Source organism: Phyllobates terribilis, unplaced genomic scaffold, assembly GCF_046119375.1.
Source record: "Phyllobates terribilis strain yellow unplaced genomic scaffold, ASM4611937v1 Scaffold_274__1_contigs__length_2534360, whole genome shotgun sequence".
NCBI classification, from domain to species: Eukaryota; Metazoa; Chordata; class Amphibia; order Anura; family Dendrobatidae; genus Phyllobates; species Phyllobates terribilis.
Window position 1 is genome coordinate 156,127 of NW_027363034.1, and position 25,162 is coordinate 181,288.

Here is a 25,162-nt window from a genome sequence, read left to right on the forward strand (position 1 = left end):
CTGCTCGTTCCACCCCCCCCCCCCGCCTTAATTGGTTCTCCTCCCTTCCAACGGTGTTGAGGCGGGTGGGAACAGCCGGGGGTTGAGGGTACTGTGCTAAAAGAGGTGGAGTTATGCAGATCTAAAACGCGTGGATTGCAGCAGCAGCAAGCCGAAAAGTGCAGGCATGTGAGGGATCTAGAGGTTGACAGCATGTCTTCTTAACGGGAGTCCAGGTGGCCATCTCCACAAATGGACTTTTCAGAATCCTTGGGTGGCACCGTAGTCGGAAACCAATTCTGGTTATCGCTTCTCGGCCTTTTGGCTAAGATCAAGTGTAGTATCTGTTCTTATCAGTTTAATATCTGATACGTCCCCTATCTGGGGACCATATATTAAATGGATTTTTAGAACAGGGAGATGGAAAAAGAGCTTGCTCTGTCCACTCCACGCATTGACCTGGTATTGCAGTATCTCCAGGACCGGTGCACCCCTTCTTTAATGCAGTTTCTAAAATCAGAAAGAATTGAATTCAATGCTTTTTGTTCATTTTGCTTGTTTGTCGGATTTTGGGATGGACTCTTTGGCTTTGCTTTTCTTCTCCTCATTGGATTTTTCATGTTAAAAGTTGCAGAAGCCAGATGACAAGCTCATTTTGGTTCAACTTCAGCAACTGTGCATTGCATTGCCATGTAATGTAATGTAATGCAATGCTATCTATCTAGCTCTCCCTCTATACTTCCTTTTGGATAAACAGACATATTAGGCAAGCATTTTGGAGCTTTCACCTAAATAACTACAGGTGGTGAGATAAGCTGCACAATATAATTGACCTTTCAGTATATTGTTGCACACACACCATCTATTTAGCAAATGCCCTTGTTATCAACAGCAGCCTTTTAAACTCACCTGAGCTAACAGGTATGTGAGCTGGTTACTCTGCTGCGCTTAAAATTTCTTTTTTGGTTTGCTACAATGCCTTTTCTGAAACGTTGTCTCCCTCTGCTGGAACACTGACTTCTTTCATTTAATGCCTGCAGACTATAAAAGAGAAACCAACCCAAAAAGTTTGGTTGATTAGTCTGTGGCATTCTTTTAAACTGTTGCTTATGGCGGTCTCTGTGAGCTTCTCAGTGACATTCAGCCATCCAGGTATCCCGCCTGCAGTAGACGGAATGTGGCAATGGAACGCTGGCTGCGCGTGTCATAATAGGCTCTGAGCCTTTATATACCTGCCACAGCAGCAGCCACCTTCAGTCTGCTGCTGGACAGCCAGCAGCAGCAGCAGCAGGAGAGGTAATTAATCAGCAACCCTCCTGCTAAGGGTAGACAGCTGCTCGTTCCACCCCCCCCCCGCCTTAATTGGTTCTCCTCCCTTCCAACGGTGTTGAGGCGGGTGGGAACAGCCGGGGGTTGAGGGTACTGTGCTAAAAGAGGTGGAGTTATGCAGATCTAAAACGCGTGGATTGCAGCAGCAGCAAGCCGAAAAGTGCAGGCATGTGAGGGATCTAGAGGTTGACAGCATGTCTTCTTAACGGGAGTCCAGGTGGCCATCTCCACAAATGGACTTTTCAGAATCCTTGGGTGGCACCGTAGTCGGAAACCAATTCTGGTTATCGCTTCTCGGCCTTTTGGCTAAGATCAAGTGTAGTATCTGTTCTTATCAGTTTAATATCTGATACGTCCCCTATCTGGGGACCATATATTAAATGGATTTTTAGAACAGGGAGATGGAAAAAGAGCTTGCTCTGTCCACTCCACGCATTGACCTGGTATTGCAGTATCTCCAGGACCGGTGCACCCCTTCTTTAATGCAGTTTCTAAAATCAGAAAGAATTGAATTCAATGCTTTTTGTTCATTTTGCTTGTTTGTCGGATTTTGGGATGGACTCTTTGGCTTTGCTTTTCTTCTCCTCATTGGATTTTTCATGTTAAAAGTTGCAGAAGCCAGATGACAAGCTCATTTTGGTTCAACTTCAGCAACTGTGCATTGCATTGCCATGTAATGTAATGTAATGCAATGCTATCTATCTAGCTCTCCCTCTATACTTCCTTTTGGATAAACAGACATATTAGGCAAGCATTTTGGAGCTTTCACCTAAATAACTACAGGTGGTGAGATAAGCTGCACAATATAATTGACCTTTCAGTATATTGTTGCACACACACCATCTATTTAGCAAATGCCCTTGTTATCAACAGCAGCCTTTTAAACTCACCTGAGCTAACAGGTATGTGAGCTGGTTACTCTGCTGCGCTTAAAATTTCTTTTTTGGTTTGCTACAATGCCTTTTCTGAAACGTTGTCTCCCTCTGCTGGAACACTGACTTCTTTCATTTAATGCCTGCAGACTATAAAAGAGAAACCAACCCAAAAAGTTTGGTTGATTAGTCTGTGGCATTCTTTTAAACTGTTGCTTATGGCGGTCTCTGTGAGCTTCTCAGTGACATTCAGCCATCCAGGTATCCCGCCTGCAGTAGACGGAATGTGGCAATGGAACGCTGGCTGCGCGTGTCATAATAGGCTCTGAGCCTTTATATACCTGCGCACAGCAGCAGCCACCTTCAGTCTGCTGCTGGACAGCCAGCAGCAGCAGCAGCAGGAGAGGTAATTAATCAGCAACCCTCCTGCTAAGGGTAGACAGCTGCTCGTTCCACCCCCCCCCCGCCTTAATTGGTTCTCCTCCCTTCCAACGGTGTTGAGGCGGGTGGGAACAGCCGGGGGTTGAGGGTACTGTGCTAAAAGAGGTGGAGTTATGCAGATCTAAAACGCGTGGATTGCAGCAGCAGCAAGCCGAAAAGTGCAGGCATGTGAGGGATCTAGAGGTTGACAGCATGTCTTCTTAACGGGAGTCCAGGTGGCCATCTCCACAAATGGACTTTTCAGAATCCTTGGGTGGCACCGTAGTCGGAAACCAATTCTGGTTATCGCTTCTCGGCCTTTTGGCTAAGATCAAGTGTAGTATCTGTTCTTATCAGTTTAATATCTGATACGTCCCCTATCTGGGGACCATATATTAAATGGATTTTTAGAACAGGGAGATGGAAAAAGAGCTTGCTCTGTCCACTCCACGCATTGACCTGGTATTGCAGTATCTCCAGGACCGGTGCACCCCTTCTTTAATGCAGTTTCTAAAATCAGAAAGAATTGAATTCAATGCTTTTTGTTCATTTTGCTTGTTTGTCGGATTTTGGGATGGACTCTTTGGCTTTGCTTTTCTTCTCCTCATTGGATTTTTCATGTTAAAAGTTGCAGAAGCCAGATGACAAGCTCATTTTGGTTCAACTTCAGCAACTGTGCATTGCATTGCCATGTAATGTAATGTAATGCAATGCTATCTATCTAGCTCTCCCTCTATACTTCCTTTTGGATAAACAGACATATTAGGCAAGCATTTTGGAGCTTTCACCTAAATAACTACAGGTGGTGAGATAAGCTGCACAATATAATTGACCTTTCAGTATATTGTTGCACACACACCATCTATTTAGCAAATGCCCTTGTTATCAACAGCAGCCTTTTAAACTCACCTGAGCTAACAGGTATGTGAGCTGGTTACTCTGCTGCGCTTAAAATTTCTTTTTTGGTTTGCTACAATGCCTTTTCTGAAACGTTGTCTCCCTCTGCTGGAACACTGACTTCTTTCATTTAATGTCTGCAGACTATAAAAGAGAAACCAACCCAAAAAGTTTGGTTGATTAGTCTGTGGCATTCTTTTAAACTGTTGCTTATGGCGGTCTCTGTGAGCTTCTCAGTGACATTCAGCCATCCAGGTATCCCGCCTGCAGTAGACGGAATGTGGCAATGGAACGCTGGCTGCGCGTGTCATAATAGGCTCTGAGCCTTTATATACCTGCGCACAGCAGCAGCCACCTTCAGTCTGCTGCTGGACAGCCAGCAGCAGCAGCAGGAGAGGTAATTAATCAGCAACCCTCCTGCTAAGGGTAGACAGCTGCTCGTTCCACCCCCCCCCCCGCCTTAATTGGTTCTCCTCCCTTCCAACGGTGTTGAGGCGGGTGGGAACAGCCGGGGGTTGAGGGTACTGTGCTAAAAGAGGTGGAGTTATGCAGATCTAAAACGCGTGGATTGCAGCAGCAGCAAGCCGAAAAGTGCAGGCATGTGAGGGATCTAGAGGTTGACAGCATGTCTTCTTAACGGGAGTCCAGGTGGCCATCTCCACAAATGGACTTTTCAGAATCCTTGGGTGGCACCGTAGTCGGAAACCAATTCTGGTTATCGCTTCTCGGCCTTTTGGCTAAGATCAAGTGTAGTATCTGTTCTTATCAGTTTAATATCTGATACGTCCCCTATCTGGGGACCATATATTAAATGGATTTTTAGAACAGGGAGATGGAAAAAGAGCTTGCTCTGTCCACTCCACGCATTGACCTGGTATTGCAGTATCTCCAGGACCGGTGCACCCCTTCTTTAATGCAGTTTCTAAAATCAGAAAGAATTGAATTCAATGCTTTTTGTTCATTTTGCTTGTTTGTCGGATTTTGGGATCGACTCTTTGGCTTTGCTTTTCTTCTCCTCATTGGATTTTTCATGTTAAAAGTTGCAGAAGCCAGATGACAAGCTCATTTTGGTTCAACTTCAGCAACTGTGCATTGCATTGCCATGTAATGTAATGTAATGCAATGCTATCTATCTAGCTCTCCCTCTATACTTCCTTTTGGATAAACAGACATATTAGGCAAGCATTTTGGAGCTTTCACCTAAATAACTACAGGTGGTGAGATAAGCTGCACAATATAATTGACCTTTCAGTATATTGTTGCACACACACCATCTATTTAGCAAATGCCCTTGTTATCAACAGCAGCCTTTTAAACTCACCTGAGCTAACAGGTATGTGAGCTGGTTACTCTGCTGCGCTTAAAATTTCTTTTTTGGTTTGCTACAATGCCTTTTCTGAAACGTTGTCTCCCTCTGCTGGAACACTGACTTCTTTCATTTAATGCCTGCAGACTATAAAAGAGAAACCAACCCAAAAAGTTTGGTTGATTAGTCTGTGGCATTCTTTTAAACTGTTGCTTATGGCGGTCTCTGTGAGCTTCTCAGTGACATTCAGCCATCCAGGTATCCCGCCTGCAGTAGACGGAATGTGGCAATGGAACGCTGGCTGCGCGTGTCATAATAGGCTCTGAGCCTTTATATACCTGCGCACAGCAGCAGCCACCTTCAGTCTGCTGCTGGACAGCCAGCAGCAGCAGCAGCAGGAGAGGTAATTAATCAGCAACCCTCCTGCTAAGGGTAGACAGCTGTTCGTTCCACCCCCCCCCCCCGCCTTAATTGGTTCTCCTCCCTTCCAACGGTGTTCAGGCGGGTGGGAACAGCCGGGGGTTGAGGGTACTGTGCTAAAAGAGGTGGAGTTATGCAGATCTAAAACGCGTGGATTGCAGCAGCAGCAAGCCGAAAAGTGCAGGCATGTGAGGGATCTAGAGGTTGACAGCATGTCTTCTTAACGGGAGTCCGGGTGGCCATCTCCACAAATGGACTTTTCAGAATCCTTGGGTGGCACCGTAGTCGGAAACCAATTCTGGTTATCGCTTCTCGGCCTTTTGGCTAAGATCAAGTGTAGTATCTGTTCTTATCAGTTTAATATCTGATACGTCCCCTATCTGGGGACCATATATTAAATGGATTTTTAGAACAGGGAGATGGAAAAAGAGCTTGCTCTGTCCACTCCACGCATTGACCTGGTATTGCAGTATCTCCAGGACCGGTGCACCCCTTCTTTAATGCAGTTTCTAAAATCAGAAAGAATTGAATTCAATGCTTTTTGTTCATTTTGCTTGTTTGTCGGATTTTGGGATGGACTCTTTGGCTTTGCTTTTCTTCTCCTCATTGGATTTTTCATGTTAAAAGTTGCAGAAGCCAGATGACAAGCTCATTTTGGTTCAACTTCAGCAACTGTGCATTGCATTGCCATGTAATGTAATGTAATGCAATGCTATCTATCTAGCTCTCCCTCTATACTTCCTTTTGGATAAACAGACATATTAGGCAAGCATTTTGGAGCTTTCACCTAAATAACTACAGGTGGTGAGATAAGCTGCACAATATAATTGACCTTTCAGTATATTGTTGCACACACACCATCTATTTAGCAAATGCCCTTGTTATCAACAGCAGCCTTTTAAACTCACCTGAGCTAACAGGTATGTGAGCTGGTTACTCTGCTGCGCTTAAAATTTCTTTTTTGGTTTGCTACAATGCCTTTTCTGAAACGTTGTCTCCCTCTGCTGGAACACTGACTTCTTTCATTTAATGCCTGCAGACTATAAAAGAGAAACCAACCCAAAAAGTTTGGTTGATTAGTCTGTGGCATTCTTTTAAACTGTTGCTTATGGCGGTCTCTGTGAGCTTCTCAGTGACATTCAGCCATCCAGGTATCCCGCCTGCAGTAGACGGAATGTGGCAATGGAACGCTGGCTGCGCGTGTCATAATAGGCTCTGAGCCTTTATATACCTGCGCACAGCAGCAGCCACCTTCAGTCTGCTGCTGGACAGCCAGCAGCAGCAGCAGCAGGAGAGGTAATTAATCAGCAACCCTCCTGCTAAGGGTAGACAGCTGCTCGTTCCACCCCCCCCCCGCCTTAATTGGTTCTCCTCCCTTCCAACGGTGTTGAGGCGGGTGGGAACAGCCGGGGGTTGAGGGTACTGTGCTAAAAGAGGTGGAGTTATGCAGATCTAAAACGCGTGGATTGCAGCAGCAGCAAGCCGAAAAGTGCAGGCATGTGAGGGATCTAGAGGTTGACAGCATGTCTTCTTAACGGGAGTCCAGGTGGCCATCTCCACAAATGGACTTTTCAGAATCCTTGGGTGGCACCGTAGTCGGAAACCAATTCTGGTTATCGCTTCTCGGCCTTTTGGCTAAGATCAAGTGTAGTATCTGTTCTTATCAGTTTAATATCTGATACGTCCCCTATCTGGGGACCATATATTAAATGGATTTTTAGAACAGGGAGATGGAAAAAGAGCTTGCTCTGTCCACTCCACGCATTGACCTGGTATTGCAGTATCTCCAGGACCGGTGCACCCCTTCTTTAATGCAGTTTCTAAAATCAGAAAGAATTGAATTCAATGCTTTTTGTTCATTTTGCTTGTTTGTCGGATTTTGGGATGGACTCTTTGGCTTTGCTTTTCTTCTCCTCATTGGATTTTTCATGTTAAAAGTTGCAGAAGCCAGATGACAAGCTCATTTTGGTTCAACTTCAGCAACTGTGCATTGCATTGCCATGTAATGTAATGTAATGCAATGCTATCTATCTAGCTCTCCCTCTATACTTCCTTTTGGATAAACAGACATATTAGGCAAGCATTTTGGAGCTTTCACCTAAATAACTACAGGTGGTGAGATAAGCTGCACAATATAATTGACCTTTCAGTATATTGTTGCACACACACCATCTATTTAGCAAATGCCCTTGTTATCAACAGCAGCCTTTTAAACTCACCTGAGCTAACAGGTATGTGAGCTGGTTACTCTGCTGCGCTTAAAATTTCTTTTTTGGTTTGCTACAATGCCTTTTCTGAAACGTTGTCTCCCTCTGCTGGAACACTGACTTCTTTCATTTAATGCCTGCAGACTATAAAAGAGAAACCAACCCAAAAAGTTTGGTTGATTAGTCTGTGGCATTCTTTTAAACTGTTGCTTATGGCGGTCTCTGTGAGCTTCTCAGTGACATTCAGCCATCCAGGTATCCCGCCTGCAGTAGACGGAATGTGGCAATGGAACGCTGGCTGCGCATGTCATAATAGGCTCTGAGCCTTTATATACCTGCGCACAGCAGCAGCCACCTTCAGTCTGCTGCTGGACAGCCAGCAGCAGCAGCAGGAGAGGTAATTAATCAGCAACCCTCCTGCTAAGGGTAGACAGCTGCTCGTTCCACCCCCCCCCCCCGCCTTAATTGGTTCTCCTCCCTTCCAACGGTGTTGAGGCGGGTGGGAACAGCCGGGGGTTGAGGGTACTGTGCTAAAAGAGGTGGAGTTATGCAGATCTAAAACGCGTGGATTGCAGCAGCAGCAAGCCGAAAAGTGCAGGCATGTGAGGGATCTAGAGGTTGACAGCATGTCTTCTTAACGGGAGTCCAGGTGGCCATCTCCACAAATGGACTTTTCAGAATCCTTGGGTGGCACCGTAGTCGGAAACCAATTCTGGTTATCGCTTCTCGGCCTTTTGGCTAAGATCAAGTGTAGTATCTGTTCTTATCAGTTTAATATCTGATACGTCCCCTATCTGGGGACCATATATTAAATGGATTTTTAGAACAGGGAGATGGAAAAAGAGCTTACTCTGTCCACTCCACGCATTGACCTGGTATTGCAGTATCTCCAGGACCGGTGCACCCCTTCTTTAATGCAGTTTCTAAAATCAGAAAGAATTGAATTCAATGCTTTTTGTTCATTTTGCTTGTTTGTCGGATTTTGGGATGGACTCTTTGGCTTTGCTTTTCTTCTCCTCATTGGATTTTTCATGTTAAAAGTTGCAGAAGCCAGATGACAAGCTCATTTTGGTTCAACTTCAGCAACTGTGCATTGCATTGCCATGTAATGTAATGTAATGCAATGCTATCTATCTAGCTCTCCCTCTATACTTCCTTTTGGATAAACAGACATATTAGGCAAGCATTTTGGAGCTTTCACCTAAATAACTACAGGTGGTGAGATAAGCTGCACAATATAATTGACCTTTCAGTATATTGTTGCACACACACCATCTATTTAGCAAATGCCCTTGTTATCAACAGCAGCCTTTTAAACTCACCTGAGCTAACAGGTATGTGAGCTGGTTACTCTGCTGCGCTTAAAATTTCTTTTTTGGTTTGCTACAATGCCTTTTCTGAAACGTTGTCTCCCTCTGCTGGAACACTGACTTCTTTCATTTAATGCCTGCAGACTATAAAAGAGAAACCAACCCAAAAAGTTTGGTTGATTAGTCTGTGGCATTCTTTTAAACTGTTGCTTATGGCGGTCTCTGTGAGCTTCTCAGTGACATTCAGCCATCCAGGTATCCCGCCTGCAGTAGACGGAATGTGGCAATGGAACACTGGCTGCGCGTGTCATAATAGGCTCTGAGCCTTTATATACCTGCGCACAGCAGCAGCCACCTTCAGTCTGCTGCTGGACAGCCAGCAGCAGCAGGAGAGGTAATTAATCAGCAACCCTCCTGCTAAGGGTAGACAGCTGCTCGTTCCACCCCCCCCCCCGCCTTAATTGGGTCTCCTCCCTTCCAACGGTGTTGAGGCGGGTGGGAACAGCCGGGGGTTGAGGGTACTGTGCTAAAAGAGGTGGAGTTATGCAGATCTAAAACGCGTGGATTGCAGCAGCAGCAAGCCGAAAAGTGCAGGCATGTGAGGGATCTAGAGGTTGACAGCATGTCTTCTTAACGGGAGTCCAGGTGGCCATCTCCACAAATGGACTTTTCAGAATCCTTGGGTGGCACCGTAGTCGGAAACCAATTCTGGTTATCGCTTCTCGGCCTTTTGGCTAAGATCAAGTGTAGTATCTGTTCTTATCAGTTTAATATCTGATACGTCCCCTATCTGGGGACCATATATTAAATGGATTTTTAGAACAGGGAGATGGAAAAAGAGCTTGCTCTGTCCACTCCACGCATTGACCTGGTATTGCAGTATCTCCAGGACCGGTGCACCCCTTCTTTAATGCAGTTTCTAAAATCAGAAAGAATTGAATTCAATGCTTTTTGTTCATTTTGCTTGTTTGTCGGATTTTGGGATGGACTCTTTGGCTTTGCTTTTCTTCTCCTCATTGGATTTTTCATGTTAAAAGTTGCAGAAGCCAGATGACAAGCTCATTTTGGTTCAACTTCAGCAACTGTGCATTGCATTGCCATGTAATGTAATGTAATGCAATGCTATCTATCTAGCTCTCCCTCTATACATCCTTTTGGATAAACAGACATATTAGGCAAGCATTTTGGAGCTTTCACCTAAATAACTACAGGTGGTGAGATAAGCTGCACAATATAATTGACCTTTCAGTATATTGTTGCACACACACCATCTATTTAGCAAATGCCCTTGTTATCAACAGCAGCCTTTTAAACTCACCTGAGCTAACAGGTATGTGAGCTGGTTACTCTGCTGCGCTTAAAATTTCTGTTTTGGTTTGCTACAATGCCTTTTCTGAAACGTTGTCTCCCTCTGCTGGAACACTGACTTCTTTCATTTAATGCCTGCAGACTATAAAAGAGAAACCAACCCAAAAAGTTTGGTTGATTAGTCTGTGGCATTCTTTTAAACTGTTGCTTATGGCGGTCTCTGTGAGCTTCTCAGTGACATTCAGCCATCCAGGTATCCCGCCTGCAGTAGACGGAATGTGGCAATGGAACGCTGGCTGCGCGTGTCATAATAGGCTCTGAGCCTTTATATACCTGCGCACAGCAGCAGCCACCTTCAGTCTGCTGCTGGACAGCCAGCAGCAGCAGCAGCAGGAGAGGTAATTAATCAGCAACCCTCCTGCTAAGGGTAGACAGCTGCTCGTTCCACCCCCCCCCCGCCTTAATTGGTTCTCCTCCCTTCCAACGGTGTTGAGGCGGGTGGGAACAGCCGGGGGTTGAGGGTACTGTGCTAAAAGAGGTGGAGTTATGCAGATCTAAAACGCGTGGATTGCAGCAGCAGCAAGCCGAAAAGTGCAGGCATGTGAGGGATCTAGAGGTTGACAGCATGTCTTCTTAACGGGAGTCCAGGTGGCCATCTCCACAAATGGACTTTTCAGAATCCTTGGGTGGCACCGTAGTCAGAAACCAATTCTGGTTATCGCTTCTCGACCTTTTGGCTAAGATCAAGTGTAGTACCTGTTCTTATCAGTTTAATATCTGATACGTCCCCTATCTGGGGACCATATATTAAATGGATTTTTAGAACAGGGAGATGGAAAAAGAGCTTGCTCTGTCCACTCCACGCATTGACCTGGTATTGCAGTATCTCCAGGACCGGTGCACCCCTTCTTTAATGCAGTTTCTAAAATCAGAAAGAATTGAATTCAATGCTTTTTGTTCATTTTGCTTGTTTGTCGGATTTTGGGATGGACTCTTTGGCTTTGCTTTTCTTCTCCTCATTGGATTTTTCATGTTAAAAGTTGCAGAAGCCAGATGACAAGCTCATTTTGGTTCAACTTCAGCAACTGTGCATTGCATTGCCATGTAATGTAATGTAATGCAATGCTATCTATCTAGCTCTCCCTCTATACTTCCTTTTGGATAAACAGACATATTAGGCAAGCATTTTGGAGCTTTCACCTAAATAACTACAGGTGGTGAGATAAGCTGCACAATATAATTGACCTTTCAGTATATTGTTGCACACACACCATCTATTTAGCAAATGCCCTTGTTATCAACAGCAGCCTTTTAAACTCACCTGAGCTAACAGGTATGTGAGCTGGTTACTCTGCTGCGCTTAAAATTTCTTTTTTGGTTTGCTACAATGCCTTTTCTGAAACGTTGTCTCCCTCTGCTGGAACACTGACTTCTTTCATTTAATGCCTGCAGACTATAAAAGAGAAACCAACCCAAAAAGTTTGGTTGATTAGTCTGTGGCATTCTTTTAAACTGTTGCTTATGGCGGTCTCTGTGAGCTTCTCAGTGACATTCAGCCATCCAGGTATCCCGCCTGCAGTAGACGGAATGTGGCAATGGAACGCTGGCTGCGCGTGTCATAATAGGCTCTGAGCCTTTATATACCTGCGCACAGCAGCAGCCACCTTCAGTCTGCTGCTGGACAGCCAGCAGCAGCAGCAGCAGGAGAGGTAATTAATCAGCAACCCTCCTGCTAAGGGTAGACAGCTGCTCGTTCCACCCCCCCCCCGCCTTAATTGGTTCTCCTCCCTTCCAACGGTGTTGAGGCGGGTGGGAACAGCCGGGGGTTGAGGGTACTGTGCTAAAAGAGGTGGAGTTATGCAGATCTAAAACGCGTGGATTGCAGCAGCAGCAAGCCGAAAAGTGCAGGCATGTGAGGGATCTAGAGCTTGACAGCATGTCTTCTTAACGAGAGTCCAGGTGGCCATCTCCACAAATGGACTTTTCAGAATCCTTGGGTGGCACCGTAGTCGGAAACCAATTCTGGTTATCGCTTCTCGGCCTTTTGGCTAAGATCAAGTGTAGTATCTTTTGAAAAGGCAGTTTTGTCCTTGGGCTGCCCTAGTAAATTGATGCATATTACACACTGGTTTGGTGCACTTGTTAGTACGCCAGGTGGCTCATAGAGTTATCTGATGGAAAACATGGCCCTCCAGGATCGAAGTCACTAGGCTGGGTAAGTGTGAGGGCTTTGGAGCAATGTGCCCCAGGAGTAGGCGCCCTGGTGGGAGTCCAAGCTTACTGGGACTGGGAACCCCAGAAAGACTTGGCTTCGTAGCACGCCGCACCTTTGCCAATCATACTTTCTGAGCAACCCCCCCTATTCCTGGCCTCCGGGCTAGGAAGGGGAATTTTTATAAACCCGGTCGGAGGTCCGGTCAGCTTTGGGCTGAGAAACCAACACAGGCTCCAGCTCCACTAGGGTGGCAGCCTAGATGGAAGCTGGGAGCACGAAAACGGCTCTTCTCCGGCTTCGGCTAGGGAGAGCATCGGAGATCCCTGACCCTCGCTGTGGCCTTCTGGCTCAGAGGGATGGGGATGGTTTATTGGGGACCCTCTCCTCCGGGAAGGGTCCACATGAATCCTCGCCTCGTGCGCTGTTTTGGTGTGACTTCGGTCACATTTTTCAGTGCCTTGGATGCAGCTTCAATCAAAAAATCTGTTCTTATCAGTTTAATATCTGATACGTCCCCTATCTGGGGACCATATATTAAATGGATTTTTAGAACAGGGAGATGGAAAAAGAGCTTGCTCTGTCCACTCCACGCATTGACCTGGTATTGCAGTATCTCCAGGACCGGTGCACCCCTTCTTTAATGCAGTTTCTAAAATCAGAAAGAATTGAATTCAATGCTTTTTGTTCATTTTGCTTGTTTGTCGGATTTTGGGATGGACTCTTTGGCTTTGCTTTTCTTCTCCTCATTGGATTTTTCATGTTAAAAGTTGCAGAAGCCAGATGACAAGCTCATTTTGGTTCAACTTCAGCAACTGTGCATTGCATTGCCATGTAATGTAATGTAATGCAATGCTATCTATCTAGCTCTCCCTCTATACTTCCTTTTGGATAAACAGACATATTAGGCAAGCATTTTGGAGCTTTCACCTAAATAACTACAGGTGGTGAGATAAGCTGCACAATATAATTGACCTTTCAGTATATTGTTGCACACACACCATCTATTTAGCAAATGCCCTTGTTATCAACAGCAGCCTTTTAAACTCACCTGAGCTAACAGGTATGTGAGCTGGTTACTCTGCTGCGCTTAAAATTTCTTTTTTGGTTTGCTACAATGCCTTTTCTGAAACGTTGTCTCCCTCTGCTGGAACACTGACTTCTTTCATTTAATGCCTGCAGACTATAAAAGAGAAACCAACCCAAAAAGTTTGGTTGATTAGTCTGTGGCATTCTTTTAAACTGTTGCTTATGGCGGTCTCTGTGAGCTTCTCAGTGACATTCAGCCATCCAGGTATCCCGCCTGCAGTAGACGGAATGTGGCAATGGAACGCTGGCTGCGCGTGTCATAATAGGCTCTGAGCCTTTATATACCTGCGCACAGCAGCAGCCACCTTCAGTCTGCTGCTGGACAGCCAGCAGCAGCAGCAGCAGGAGAGGTAATTAATCAGCAACCCTCCTGCTAAGGGTAGACAGCTGCTCGTTCCACCCCCCCCCCCCCGCCTTAATTGGTTCTCCTCCCTTCCAACGGTGTTGAGGCGGGTGGGAACAGCCGGGGGTTGAGGGTACTGTGCTAAAAGAGGTGGAGTTATGCAGATCTAAAACGCGTGGATTGCAGCAGCAGCAAGCCGAAAAGTGCAGGCATGTGAGGGATCTAGAGGTTGACAGCATGTCTTCTTAACGGGAGTCCAGGTGGCCATCTCCACAAATGGACTTTTCAGAATCCTTGGGTGGCACCGTAGTCGGAAACCAATTCTGGTTATCGCTTCTCGGCCTTTTGGCTAAGATCAAGTGTAGTATCTGTTCTTATCAGTTTAATATCTGATACGTCCCCTATCTGGGGACCATATATTAAATGGATTTTTAGAACAGGGAGATGGAAAAAGAGCTTGCTCTGTCCACTCCACGCATTGACCTGGTATTGCAGTATCTCCAGGACCGGTGCACCCCTTCTTTAATGCAGTTTCTAAAATCAGAAAGAATTGAATTCAATGCTTTTTGTTCATTTTGCTTGTTTGTCGGATTTTGGGATGGACTCTTTGGCTTTGCTTTTCTTCTCCTCATTGGATTTTTCATGTTAAAAGTTGCAGAAGCCAGATGACAAGCTCATTTTGGTTCAACTTCAGCAACTGTGCATTGCATTGCCATGTAATGTAATGTAATGCAATGCTATCTATCTAGCTCTCCCTCTATACTTCCTTTTGGATAAACAGACATATTAGGCAAGCATTTTGGAGCTTTCACCTAAATAACTACAGGTGGTGAGATAAGCTGCACAATATAATTGACCTTTCAGTATATTGTTGCACACACACCATCTATTTAGCAAATGCCCTTGTTATCAACAGCAGCCTTTTAAACTCACCTGAGCTAACAGGTATGTGAGCTGGTTACTCTGCTGCGCTTAAAATTTCTTTTTTGGTTTGCTACAATGCCTTTTCTGAAACGTTGTCTCCCTCTGCTGGAACACTGACTTCTTTCATTTAATGCCTGCAGACTATAAAAGAGAAACCAACCCAAAAAGTTTGGTTGATTAGTCTGTGGCATTCTTTTAAACTGTTGCTTATGGCGGTCTCTGTGAGCTTCTCAGTGACATTCAGCCATCCAGGTATCCCGCCTGCAGTAGACGGAATGTGGCAATGGAACGCTGGCTGCGCGTGTCATAATAGGCTCTGAGCCTTTATATACCTGCGCACAGCAGCAGCCACCTTCAGTCTGCTGCTGGACAGCCAGCAGCAGCAGCAGCAGGAGAGGTAATTAATCAGCAACCCTCCTGCTAAGGGTAAACAGCTGCTCGTTCCACCCCCCCCCCCCCGCCTTAATTGGTTCTCCTCCCTTCCAACGGTGTTGAGGCGGGTGGTAACAGCCGGGGGTTGAGGGTACTGTGCTAAAAGAGGTGGAGTTATGCAGATCTAAAACGCGTGGATTGCAGCAGCAGCAAGCCGAAAAGTGCAGGCATGTGAGGGATCTAGAGGTTGACAGCATGTCTTCTTAACGGGAGTCCAGGTGGCCATCTCCACAAATGGACTTTTCAGAATCCTTGGGTGGCACCGTAGTCGGAAACCAATTCTGGTTATCGCTTCTCGGCCTTTTGGCTAAGATCAAGTGTAGTATCTGTTCTTATCAGTTTAATATCTGATACGTCCCCTATCTGGGGACCATATATTAAATGGATTTTTAGAACAGGGAGATGGAAAAAGAGCTTGCTCTGTCCACTCCACGCATTGACCTGGTATTGCAGTATCTCCAGGACCGGTGCACCCCTTCTTTAATGCAGTTTCTAAAATCAGAAAGAATTGAATTCAATGCTTTTTGTTCATTTTGCTTGTTTGTCGGATTTTGGGATGGACTCTTTGGCTTTGCTTTTCTTCTCCTCATTGGATTTTTCATGTTAAAAGTTGCAGAAGCCAGATGACAAGCTCATTTTGGTTCAACTTCAGCAACTGTGCATTGCATTGCCATGTAATGTAATGTAATGCAATGCTATCTATCTAGCTCTCCCTCTATACTTCCTTTTGGATAAACAGACATATTAGGCAAGCATTTTGGAGCTTTCACCTAAATAACTACAGGTGGTGAGATAAGCTGCACAATATAATTGACCTTTCAGTATATTGTTGCACACACACCATCTATTTAGCAAATGCCCTTGTTATCAACAGCAGCCTTTTAAACTCACCTGAGCTAACAGGTATGTGAGCTGGTTACTCTGCTGCGCTTAAAATTTCTTTTTTGGTTTGCTACAATGCCTTTTCTGAAACGTTGTCTCCCTCTGCTGGAACACTGACTTCTTTCATTTAATGCCTGCAGACTATAAAAGAGAAACCAACCCAAAAAGTTTGGTTGATTAGTCTGTGGCATTCTTTTAAACTGTTGCTTATGGCGGTCTCTGTGAGCTTCTCAGTGACATTCAGCCATCCAGGTATCCCGCCTGCAGTAGACGGAATGTGGCAATGGAACGCTGGCTGCGCGTGTCATAATAGGCTCTGAGCCTTTATATACCTGCGCACAGCAGCAGCCACCTTCAGTCTGCTGCTGGACAGCCAGCAGCAGCAGCAGCAGGAGAGGTAATTAATCAGCAACCCTCCTGCTAAGGGTAGACAGCTGCTCGTTCCACCCCCCCCCCCGCCTTAATTGGTTCTCCTCCCTTCCAACGGTGTTGAGGCGGGTGGGAACAGCCGGGGGTTGAGGGTACTGTGCTAAAAGAGGTGGAGTTATGCAGATCTAAAACGCGTGGATTGCAGCAGCAGCAAGCCGAAAAGTGCAGGCATGTGAGGGATCTAGAGGTTGACAGCATGTCTTCTTAACGGGAGTCCAGGTGGCCATCTCCACAAATGGACTTTTCAGAATCCTTGGGTGGCACCGTAGTCGGAAACCAATTCTGGTTATCGCTTCTCGGCCTTTTGGCTAAGATCAAGTGTAGTATCTGTTCTTATCAGTTTAATATCTGATACGTCCCCTATCTGGGGACCATATATTAAATGGATTTTTAGAACAGGGAGATGGAAAAAGAGCTTGCTCTGTCCACTCCACGCATTGACCTGGTATTGCAGTATCTCCAGGACCGGTGCACCCCTTCTTTAATGCAGTTTCTAAAATCAGAAAGAATTGAATTCAATGCTTTTTGTTCATTTTGCTTGTTTGTCGGATTTTGGGATGGACTCTTTGGCTTTGCTTTTCTTCTCCTCATTGGATTTTTCATGTTAAAAGTTGCAGAAGCCAGATGACAAGCTCATTTTGGTTCAACTTCAGCAACTGTGCATTGCATTGCCATGTAATGTAATGTAATGCAATGCTATCTATCTAGCTCTCCCTCTATACTTCCTTTTGGATAAACAGACATATTAGGCAAGCATTTTGGAGCTTTCACCTAAATAACTACAGGTGGTGAGATAAGCTGCACAATATAATTGACCTTTCAGTATATTGTTGCACACACACCATCTATTTAGCAAATGCCCTTGTTATCAACAGCAGCCTTTTAAACTCACCTGAGCTAACAGGTATGTGAGCTGGTTACTCTGCTGCGCTTAAAATTTCTTTTTTGGTTTGCTACAATGCCTTTTCTGAAACGTTGTCTCCCTCTGCTGGAACACTGACTTCTTTCATTTAATGCCTGCAGACTATAAAAGAGAAACCAACCCAAAAAGTTTGGTTGATTAGTCTGTGGCATTCTTTTAAACTGTTGCTTATGGCGGTCTCTGTGAGCTTCTCAGTGACATTCAGCCATCCAGGTATCCCGCCTGCAGTAGACGGAATGTGGCAATGGAACGCTGGCTGCGCGTGTCATAATAGGCTCTGAGCCTTTATATACCTGCGCACAGCAGCAGCCACCTTCAGTCTGCTGCTGGACAGCCAGCAGCAGCAGCAGCAGGAGAGGTAATTAATCAGCAACCCTCCTGCTAAGGGTAGACAGCTGCTCGTTCCACCCCCCCCCGCCTTAATTGGTTCTCCTCCCTTCCAACGGTGTTGAGGCGGGTGGGAACAGCCGGGGGTTGAGGGTACTGTGCTAAAAGAGGTGGAGTTATGCAGATCTAAAACGCGTGGATTGCAGCAGCAGCAAGCCGAAAAGTGCAGGCATGTGAGGGATCTAGAGGTTGACAGCATGTCTTCTTAACGGGAGTCCAGGTGGCCATCTCCACAAATGGACTTTTCAGAATCCTTGGGTGGCACCGTAGTCGGAAACCAATTCTGGTTGTCGCTTCTCGGCCTTTTGGCTAAGATCAAGTGTAGTATCTGTTCTTATCAGTTTAATATCTGATACGTCCCCTATCTGGGGACCATATATTAAATGGATTTTTAGAACAGGGAGATGGAAAAAGAGCTTGCTCTGTCCACTCCACGCATTGACCTGGTATTGCAGTATCTCCAGGACCGGTGCACCCCTTCTTTAATGCAGTTTCTAAAATCAGAAAGAATTGAATTCAATGCTTTTTGTTCATTTTGCTTGTTTGTCGGATTTTGGGATGGACTCTTTGGCTTTGCTTTTCTTCTCCTCATTGGATTTTTCATGTTAAAAGTTGCAGAAGCCAGATGACAAGCTCATTTTGGTTCAACTTCAGCAACTGTGCATTGCATTGCCATGTAATGTAATGTAATGCAATGCTATCTATCTAGCTCTCCCTCTATACTTCCTTTTGGATAAACAGACATATTAGGCAAGCATTTTGGAGCTTTCACCTAAATAACTACAGGTGGTGAGATAAGCTGCACAATATAATTGACCTTTCAGTATATTGTTGCACACACACCATCTATTTAGCAAATGCCCTTGTTATCAACAGCAGCCTTTTAAACTCACCTGAGCTAACAGGTATGTGAGCTGGTTACTCTGCTGCGCTTAAAATTTCTTTTTTGGTTTGCTACAATGCCTTTTCTGAAACGTTGTCTCCCTCTGCTGGAACACTGACTTCTTTCATTTAATGCCTGCAGACTATAAAAGAGAAACCAACCCAAAAAGTTTGGTTGATTAGTCTGTGGCATTCTTTTAAACTGTTGCTTATGGCGGTCTCTGTGAGCTTCTCAGTGACATTCAGCCATCCAGGTATCCCGCCTGCAGTAGACGGAATGTGGCAATGGAACGCTGGCTGCGCGTGTCATAATAGGCTCTGAGCCTTTATATACCTGCGCACAGCAGCAGCCACCTTCAGTCTGCTGCTGGACAGCCAGCAGCAGCAGCAGCAGGAGAGGTAATTAATCAGCAACCCTCCTGCTAAGGGTAGACAGCTGCTCGTTCCACCCCCCCCCCGCCTTAATTGGTTCTCCTCCCTTCCAACGGTGTTGAGGCGGGTGGGAACAGCCGGGGGTTGAGGGTACTGTGCTAAAAGAGGTGGAGTTATGCAGATCTAAAACGCGTGGATTGCAGCAGCAGCAAGCCGAAAAGTGCAGGCATGTGAGGGATCTAGAGGTTGACAGCATGTCTTCTTAACGGGAGTCCAGGTGGCCATCTCCACAAATGGACTTTTCAGAATCCTTGGGTGGCACCGTCGTCGGAAACCAATTCTGGTTATCGCTTCTCGGCCTTTTGGCTAAGATCAAGTGTAGTATCTGTTCTTATCAGTTTAATATCTGATACGTCCCCTATCTGGGGACCATATATTAAATGGATTTTTAGAACAGGGAGATGGAAAAAGAGCTTGCTCTGTCCACTCCACGCATTGACCTGGTATTGCAGTATCTCCAGGACCGGTGCACCCCTTCTTTAATGCAGTTTCTAAAATCAGAAAGAATTGAATTCAATGCTTTTTGTTCATTTTGCTTGTTTGTCGGATTTTGGGATGGACTCTTTGGCTTTGCTTTTCTTCTCCTCATTGGATTTTTCATGTTAAAAGTTGCAGAAGCCAGATGACAAGCTCATTTTGGTTCAACTTCAGCAACTGTGCATTGCATTGCCATGTAATGTAATGTAATGCAATGCTATCTATCTAGCTCTCCCTCTATACTTCCTTTTGGATAAACAGACATATTAGGCAAGCATTTTGGAGCTTTCACCTAAATAACTACAGGTGGTGAGATAAGCTGCACAATATAATTGACCTTTCAGTATATTGTTGCACACACACCATCTATTTAGCAAATGCCCTTGTTATCAACAGCAGCCTTTTAAACTCACCTGAGCTAACAGGTATGTGAGCTGATTACTCTGCTGCGCTTAAAATTTCTTTTTTGGTTTGCTACAATGCCTTTTCTGAAACGTTGTCTCCCTCTGCTGGAACACTGACTTCTTTCATTTAATGCCTGCAGACTATAAAAGAGAAACCAACCCAAAAAGTTTGGTTGATTAGTCTGTGGCATTCTTTTAAACTGTTGCTTATGGCGGTCTCTGTGAGCTTCTCAGTGACATTCAGCCATCCAGGTATCCCGCCTGCAGTAGACGGAATGTGGCAATGGAACGCTGGCTGCGCGTGTCATAATAGGCTCTGAGCCTTTATATACCTGCGCACAGCAGCAGCCACCTTCAGTCTGCTGCTGGACAGCCAGCAGCAGCAGCAGCAGGAGAGGTAATTAATCAGCAACCCTCCTGCTAAGGGTAGACAGCTGCTCGTTCCACCCCCCCCCCGCCTTAATTGGTTCTCCTCCCTTCCAACGGTGTTGAGGCGGGTGGGAACAGCCGGGGGTTGAGGGTACTGTGCTAAAAGAGGTGGAGTTATGCAGATCTAAAACGCGTGGATTGCAGCAGCAGCAAGCCGAAAAGTGCAGGCATGTGAGGGATCTAGAGGTTGACAGCATGTCTTCTTAACGGGAGTCCAGGTGGCCATCTCCACAAATGGACTTTTCAGAATCCTTGGGTGGCACCGTAGTCGGAAACCAATTCTGGTTATCGCTTCTCGGCCTTTTGGCTAAGATCAAGTGTAGTATCTGTTCTTATCAGTTTAATATCTGATACGTCCCCTATCTGGGGACCATATATTAAATGGATTTTTAGAACAGGGAGATGGAAAAAGAGCTTGCTCTGTCCACTCCACGCATTGACCTGGTATTGCAGTATCTCCAGGACCGGTGCACCCCTTCTTTAATGCAGTTTCTAAAATCAGAAAGAATTGAATTCAATGCTTTTTGTTCATTTTGCTTGTTTGTCGGATTTTGGGATGGACTCTTTGGCTTTGCTTTTCTTCTCCTCATTGGATTTTTCATGTTAAAAGTTGCAGAAGCCAGATGACAAGCTCATTTTGGTTCAACTTCAGCAACTGTGCATTGCATTGCCATGTAATGTAATGTAATGCAATGCTATCTATCTAGCTCTCCCTCTATACTTCCTTTTGGATAAACAGACATATTAGGCAAGCATTTTGGAGCTTTCACCTAAATAACTACAGGTGGTGAGATAAGCTGCACAATATAATTGACCTTTCAGTATATTGTTGCACACACACCATCTATTTAGCAAATGCCCTTGTTATCAACAGCAGCCTTTTAAACTCACCTGAGCTAACAGGTATGTGAGCTGGTTACTCTGCTGCGCTTAAAATTTCTTTTTTGGTTTGCTACAATGCCTTTTCTGAAACGTTGTCTCCCTCTGCTGGAACACTGACTTCTTTCATTTAATGCCTGCAGACTATAAAAGAGAAACCAACCCAAAAAGTTTGGTTGATTAGTCTGTGGCATTCTTTTAAACTGTTGCTTATGGCGGTCTCTGTGAGCTTCTCAGTGACATTCAGCCATCCAGGTATCCCGCCTGCAGTAGACGGAATGTGGCAATGGAACGCTGGCTGCGCGTGTCATAATAGGCTCTGAGCCTTTATATACCTGCGCACAGCAGCAGCCACCTTCAGTCTGCTGCTGGACAGCCAGCAGCAGCAGCAGGAGAGGTAATTAATCAGCAACCCTCCTGCTAAGGGTAGACAGCTGCTCGTTCCACCCCCCCACCCGCCTTAATTGGTTCTCCTCCCTTCCAACGGTGTTGAGGCGGGTGGGAACAGCCGGGGGTTGAGGGTACTGTGCTAAAAGAGGTGGAGTTATGCAGATCTAAAACGCGTGGATTGCAGCAGCAGCAAGCCGAAAAGTGCAGGCATGTGAGGGATCTAGAGGTTGACAGCATGTCTTCTTAACGGGAGTCCAGGTGGCCATCTCCACAAATGGACTTTTCAGAATCCTTGGGTGGCACCGTAGTCGGAAACCAATTCTGGTTATCGCTTCTCGGCCTTTTGGCTAAGATCAAGTGTAGTATCTGTTCTTATCAGTTTAATATCTGATACGTCCCCTATCTGGGGACCATATATTAAATGGATTTTTAGAACAGGGAGATGGAAAAAGAGCTTGCTCTGTCCACTCCACGCATTGACCTGGTATTGCAGTATCTCCAGGACCGGTGCACCCCTTCTTTAATGCAGTTTCTAAAATCAGAAAGAATTGAATTCAATGCTTTTTGTTCATTTTGCTTGTTTGTCGGATTTTGGGATGGACTCTTTGGCTTTGCTTTTCTTCTCCTCATTGGATTTTTCATGTTAAAAGTTGCAGAAGCCAGATGACAAGCTCATTTTGGTTCAACTTCAGCAACTGTGCATTGCATTGCCATGTAATGTAATGTAATGCAATGCTATCTATCTAGCTCTCCCTCTATACTTCCTTTTGGATAAACAGACATATTAGGCAAGCATTTTGGAGCTTTCACCTAAATAACTACAGGTGGTGAGATAAGCTGCACAATATAATTGACCTTTCAGTATATTGTTGCACACACACCATCTATTTAGCAAATGCCCTTGTTATCAACAGCAGCCTTTTAAACTCACCTGAGCTAACAGGTATGTGAGCTGGTTACTCTGCTGCGCTTAAAATTTCTTTTTTGGTTTGCTACAATGCCTTTTCTGAAACGTTGTCTCCCTCTGCTGGAACACTGACTTCTTTCATTTAATGCCTGCAGACTATAAAAGAGAAACCAACCCAAAAAGTTTGGTTGATTAGTCTGTGGCATTCTTTTAAACTGTTGCTTATGGCGGTCTCTGTGAGCTTCTCAGTGACATTCAGCCATCCAGGTATCCCGCCTGCAGTAGACGGAATGTGGCAATGGAACGCTGGCTGCGCGTGTCATAATAGGCTCTGAGCCTTTATATACCTGCGCACAGCAGCAGCCACCTTCAGTCTGCTGCTGGACAGCCAGCAGCAGCAGGAGAGGTAATTAATCAGCAACCCTCCTGCTAAGGGTAGACAGCTGCTCGTTCCACCCCCCCCCGCCTTAATTGGTTCTCCTCCCTTCCAACGGTGTTGAGGCGGGTGGGAACAGCCGGGGGTTGAGGGTACTGTGCTAAAAGAGGTGGAGTTATGCAGATCTAAAACGCGTGGATTGCAGCAGCAGCAAGCCGAAAAGTGCAGGCATGTGAGGGATCTAGAGGTTGACAGCATGTCTTCTTAACGGGAGTCCAGGTGGCCATCTCCACAAATGGACTTTTCAGAATCCTTGGGTGGCACCGTAGTCGGAAACCAATTCTGGTTATCGCTTCTCGGCCTTTTGGCTAAGATCAAGTGTAGTATCTGTTCTTATCAGTTTAATATCTGATACGTCCCCTATCTGGGGACCATATATTAAATGGATTTTTAGAACAGGGAGATGGAAAAAGAGCTTGCTCTGTCCACTCCACGCATTGACCTGGTATTGCAGTATCTCCAGGACCGGTGCACCCCTTCTTTAATGCAGTTTCTAAAATCAGAAAGAATTGAATTCAATGCTTTTTGTTCATTTTGCTTGTTTGTCGGATTTTGGGATGGACTCTTTGGCTTTGCTTTTCTTCTCCTCATTGGATTTTTCATGTTAAAAGTTGCAGAAGCCAGATGACAAGCTCATTTTGGTTCAACTTCAGCAACTGTGCATTGCATTGCCATGTAATGTAATGTAATGCAATGCTATCTATCTAGCTCTCCCTCTATACTTCCTTTTGGATAAACAGACATATTAGGCAAGCATTTTGGAGCTTTCACCTAAATAACTACAGGTGGTGAGATAAGCTGCACAATATAATTGACCTTTCAGTATATTGTTGCACACACACCATCTATTTAGCAAATGCCCTTGTTATCAACAGCAGCCTTTTAAACTCACCTGAGCTAACAGGTATGTGAGCTGGTTACTCTGCTGCGCTTAAAATTTCTTTTTTGGTTTGCTACAATGCCTTTTCTGAAACGTTGTCTCCCTCTGCTGGAACACTGACTTCTTTCATTTAATGCCTGCAGACTATAAAAGAGAAACCAACCCAAAAAGTTTGGTTGATTAGTCTGTGGCATTCTTTTAAACTGTTGCTTATGGCGGTCTCTGTGAGCTTCTCAGTGACATTCAGCCATCCAGGTATCCCGCCTGCAGTAGACGGAATGTGGCAATGGAACGCTGGCTGCGCGTGTCATAATAGGCTCTGAGCCTTTATATACCTGCGCACAGCAGCAGCCACCTTCAGTCTGCTGCTGGACAGCCAGCAGCAGCAGCAGCAGGAGAGGTAATTAATCAGCAACCCTCCTGCTAAGGGTAGACAGCTGCTCGTTCCACCCCCCCCCCCCCCCGCCTTAATTGGTTCTCCTCCCTTCCAACGGTGTTGAGGCGGGTGGGAGCAGCCGGGGGTTGAGGGTACTGTGCTAAAAGAGGTGGAGTTATGCAGATCTAAAACGCGTGGATTGCAGCAGCAGCAAGCCGAAAAGTGCAGGCATGTGAGGGATCTAGAGGTTGACAGCATGTCTTCTTAACGGGAGTCCAGGTGGCCATCTCCACAAATGGACTTTTCAGAATCCTTGGGTGGCACCGTAGTCGGAAACCAATTCTGGTTATCGCTTCTCGGCCTTTTGGCTAAGATCAAGTGTAGTATCTGTTCTTATCAGTTTAATATCTGATACGTCCCCTATCTGGGGACCATATATTAAATGGATTTTTAGAACAGGGAGATGGAAAAAGAGCTTGCTCTGTCCACTCCACGCATTGACCTGGTATTGCAGTATCTCCAGGACCGGTGCACCCCTTCTTTAATGCAGTTTCTAAAATCAGAAAGAATTGAATTCAATGCTTTTTGTTCATTTTGCTTGTTTGTCGGATTTTGGGATGGACTCTTTGGCTTTGCTTTTCTTCTCCTCATTGGATTTTTCATGTTAAAAGTTGCAGAAGCCAGATGACAAGCTCATTTTGGTTCAACTTCAGCAACTGTGCATTGCATTGCCATGTAATGTAATGTAATGCAATGCTATCTATCTAGCTCTCCCTCTATACTTCCTTTTGGATAAACAGACATATTAGGCAAGCATTTTGGAGCTTTCACCTAAATAACTACAGGTGGTGAGATAAGCTGCACAATATAATTGACCTTTCAGTATATTGTTGCACACACACCATCTATTTAGCAAATGCCCTTGTTATCAACAGCAGCCTTTTAAACTCACCTGAGCTAACAGGTATGTGAGCTGGTTACTCTGCTGCGCTTAAAATTTCT

At 45.3% G+C, this 25,162-nt stretch overlaps 19 non-coding genes and 1 pseudogene across 19 annotated transcripts; all 20 read left to right on the forward strand.

Moving 5' to 3' along the window:
* Positions 1 to 284: 284 nt before the first annotated feature.
* On the forward strand, positions 285 to 475 carry LOC141219447 (U2 spliceosomal RNA). Its single transcript, XR_012287920.1, has one exon. It is a non-coding gene; the product is annotated as a U2 spliceosomal RNA (small nuclear RNA).
* Positions 476 to 1,594: 1,119 nt separating this feature from the next.
* On the forward strand, positions 1,595 to 1,785 carry LOC141219448 (U2 spliceosomal RNA). The gene has a single exon (XR_012287921.1). It is a non-coding gene; the product is annotated as a U2 spliceosomal RNA (small nuclear RNA).
* A 1,120-nt stretch (positions 1,786 to 2,905) lies between these two features.
* LOC141219449 (U2 spliceosomal RNA) lies at positions 2,906 to 3,096 on the forward strand. The gene has a single exon (XR_012287922.1). It is a non-coding gene; the product is annotated as a U2 spliceosomal RNA (small nuclear RNA).
* Positions 3,097 to 4,214: 1,118 nt separating this feature from the next.
* LOC141219450 (U2 spliceosomal RNA) lies at positions 4,215 to 4,405 on the forward strand. The gene has a single exon (XR_012287923.1). It is a non-coding gene; the product is annotated as a U2 spliceosomal RNA (small nuclear RNA).
* Positions 4,406 to 5,527: 1,122 nt separating this feature from the next.
* On the forward strand, positions 5,528 to 5,718 carry LOC141219451 (U2 spliceosomal RNA). Its single transcript, XR_012287924.1, has one exon. It is a non-coding gene; the product is annotated as a U2 spliceosomal RNA (small nuclear RNA).
* A 1,120-nt stretch (positions 5,719 to 6,838) lies between these two features.
* On the forward strand, positions 6,839 to 7,029 carry LOC141219452 (U2 spliceosomal RNA). Its single transcript, XR_012287925.1, has one exon. It is a non-coding gene; the product is annotated as a U2 spliceosomal RNA (small nuclear RNA).
* A 1,119-nt stretch (positions 7,030 to 8,148) lies between these two features.
* On the forward strand, positions 8,149 to 8,339 carry LOC141219506 (U2 spliceosomal RNA). Its single transcript, XR_012287979.1, has one exon. It is a non-coding gene; the product is annotated as a U2 spliceosomal RNA (small nuclear RNA).
* A 1,115-nt stretch (positions 8,340 to 9,454) lies between these two features.
* Positions 9,455 to 9,645, forward strand: LOC141219453 (U2 spliceosomal RNA). The gene has a single exon (XR_012287926.1). It is a non-coding gene; the product is annotated as a U2 spliceosomal RNA (small nuclear RNA).
* Positions 9,646 to 10,765: 1,120 nt separating this feature from the next.
* On the forward strand, positions 10,766 to 10,956 carry LOC141219512 (U2 spliceosomal RNA). The gene has a single exon (XR_012287985.1). It is a non-coding gene; the product is annotated as a U2 spliceosomal RNA (small nuclear RNA).
* A 1,120-nt stretch (positions 10,957 to 12,076) lies between these two features.
* On the forward strand, positions 12,077 to 12,192 carry LOC141219525 (U2 spliceosomal RNA; annotated as a pseudogene).
* Positions 12,193 to 12,716: 524 nt separating this feature from the next.
* Positions 12,717 to 12,898, forward strand: LOC141219514 (U2 spliceosomal RNA). The gene has a single exon (XR_012287987.1). It is a non-coding gene; the product is annotated as a U2 spliceosomal RNA (small nuclear RNA).
* Positions 12,899 to 14,021: 1,123 nt separating this feature from the next.
* On the forward strand, positions 14,022 to 14,212 carry LOC141219454 (U2 spliceosomal RNA). The gene has a single exon (XR_012287927.1). It is a non-coding gene; the product is annotated as a U2 spliceosomal RNA (small nuclear RNA).
* Positions 14,213 to 15,335: 1,123 nt separating this feature from the next.
* Positions 15,336 to 15,526, forward strand: LOC141219455 (U2 spliceosomal RNA). The gene has a single exon (XR_012287928.1). It is a non-coding gene; the product is annotated as a U2 spliceosomal RNA (small nuclear RNA).
* A 1,121-nt stretch (positions 15,527 to 16,647) lies between these two features.
* On the forward strand, positions 16,648 to 16,838 carry LOC141219457 (U2 spliceosomal RNA). Its single transcript, XR_012287930.1, has one exon. It is a non-coding gene; the product is annotated as a U2 spliceosomal RNA (small nuclear RNA).
* A 1,119-nt stretch (positions 16,839 to 17,957) lies between these two features.
* Positions 17,958 to 18,148, forward strand: LOC141219495 (U2 spliceosomal RNA). Its single transcript, XR_012287968.1, has one exon. It is a non-coding gene; the product is annotated as a U2 spliceosomal RNA (small nuclear RNA).
* A 1,120-nt stretch (positions 18,149 to 19,268) lies between these two features.
* Positions 19,269 to 19,459, forward strand: LOC141219458 (U2 spliceosomal RNA). The gene has a single exon (XR_012287931.1). It is a non-coding gene; the product is annotated as a U2 spliceosomal RNA (small nuclear RNA).
* A 1,120-nt stretch (positions 19,460 to 20,579) lies between these two features.
* LOC141219459 (U2 spliceosomal RNA) lies at positions 20,580 to 20,770 on the forward strand. The gene has a single exon (XR_012287932.1). It is a non-coding gene; the product is annotated as a U2 spliceosomal RNA (small nuclear RNA).
* Positions 20,771 to 21,888: 1,118 nt separating this feature from the next.
* Positions 21,889 to 22,079, forward strand: LOC141219460 (U2 spliceosomal RNA). The gene has a single exon (XR_012287933.1). It is a non-coding gene; the product is annotated as a U2 spliceosomal RNA (small nuclear RNA).
* Positions 22,080 to 23,192: 1,113 nt separating this feature from the next.
* Positions 23,193 to 23,383, forward strand: LOC141219461 (U2 spliceosomal RNA). Its single transcript, XR_012287934.1, has one exon. It is a non-coding gene; the product is annotated as a U2 spliceosomal RNA (small nuclear RNA).
* A 1,125-nt stretch (positions 23,384 to 24,508) lies between these two features.
* On the forward strand, positions 24,509 to 24,699 carry LOC141219462 (U2 spliceosomal RNA). The gene has a single exon (XR_012287935.1). It is a non-coding gene; the product is annotated as a U2 spliceosomal RNA (small nuclear RNA).
* The last annotated feature ends 463 nt before the right edge of the window (positions 24,700 to 25,162 follow it).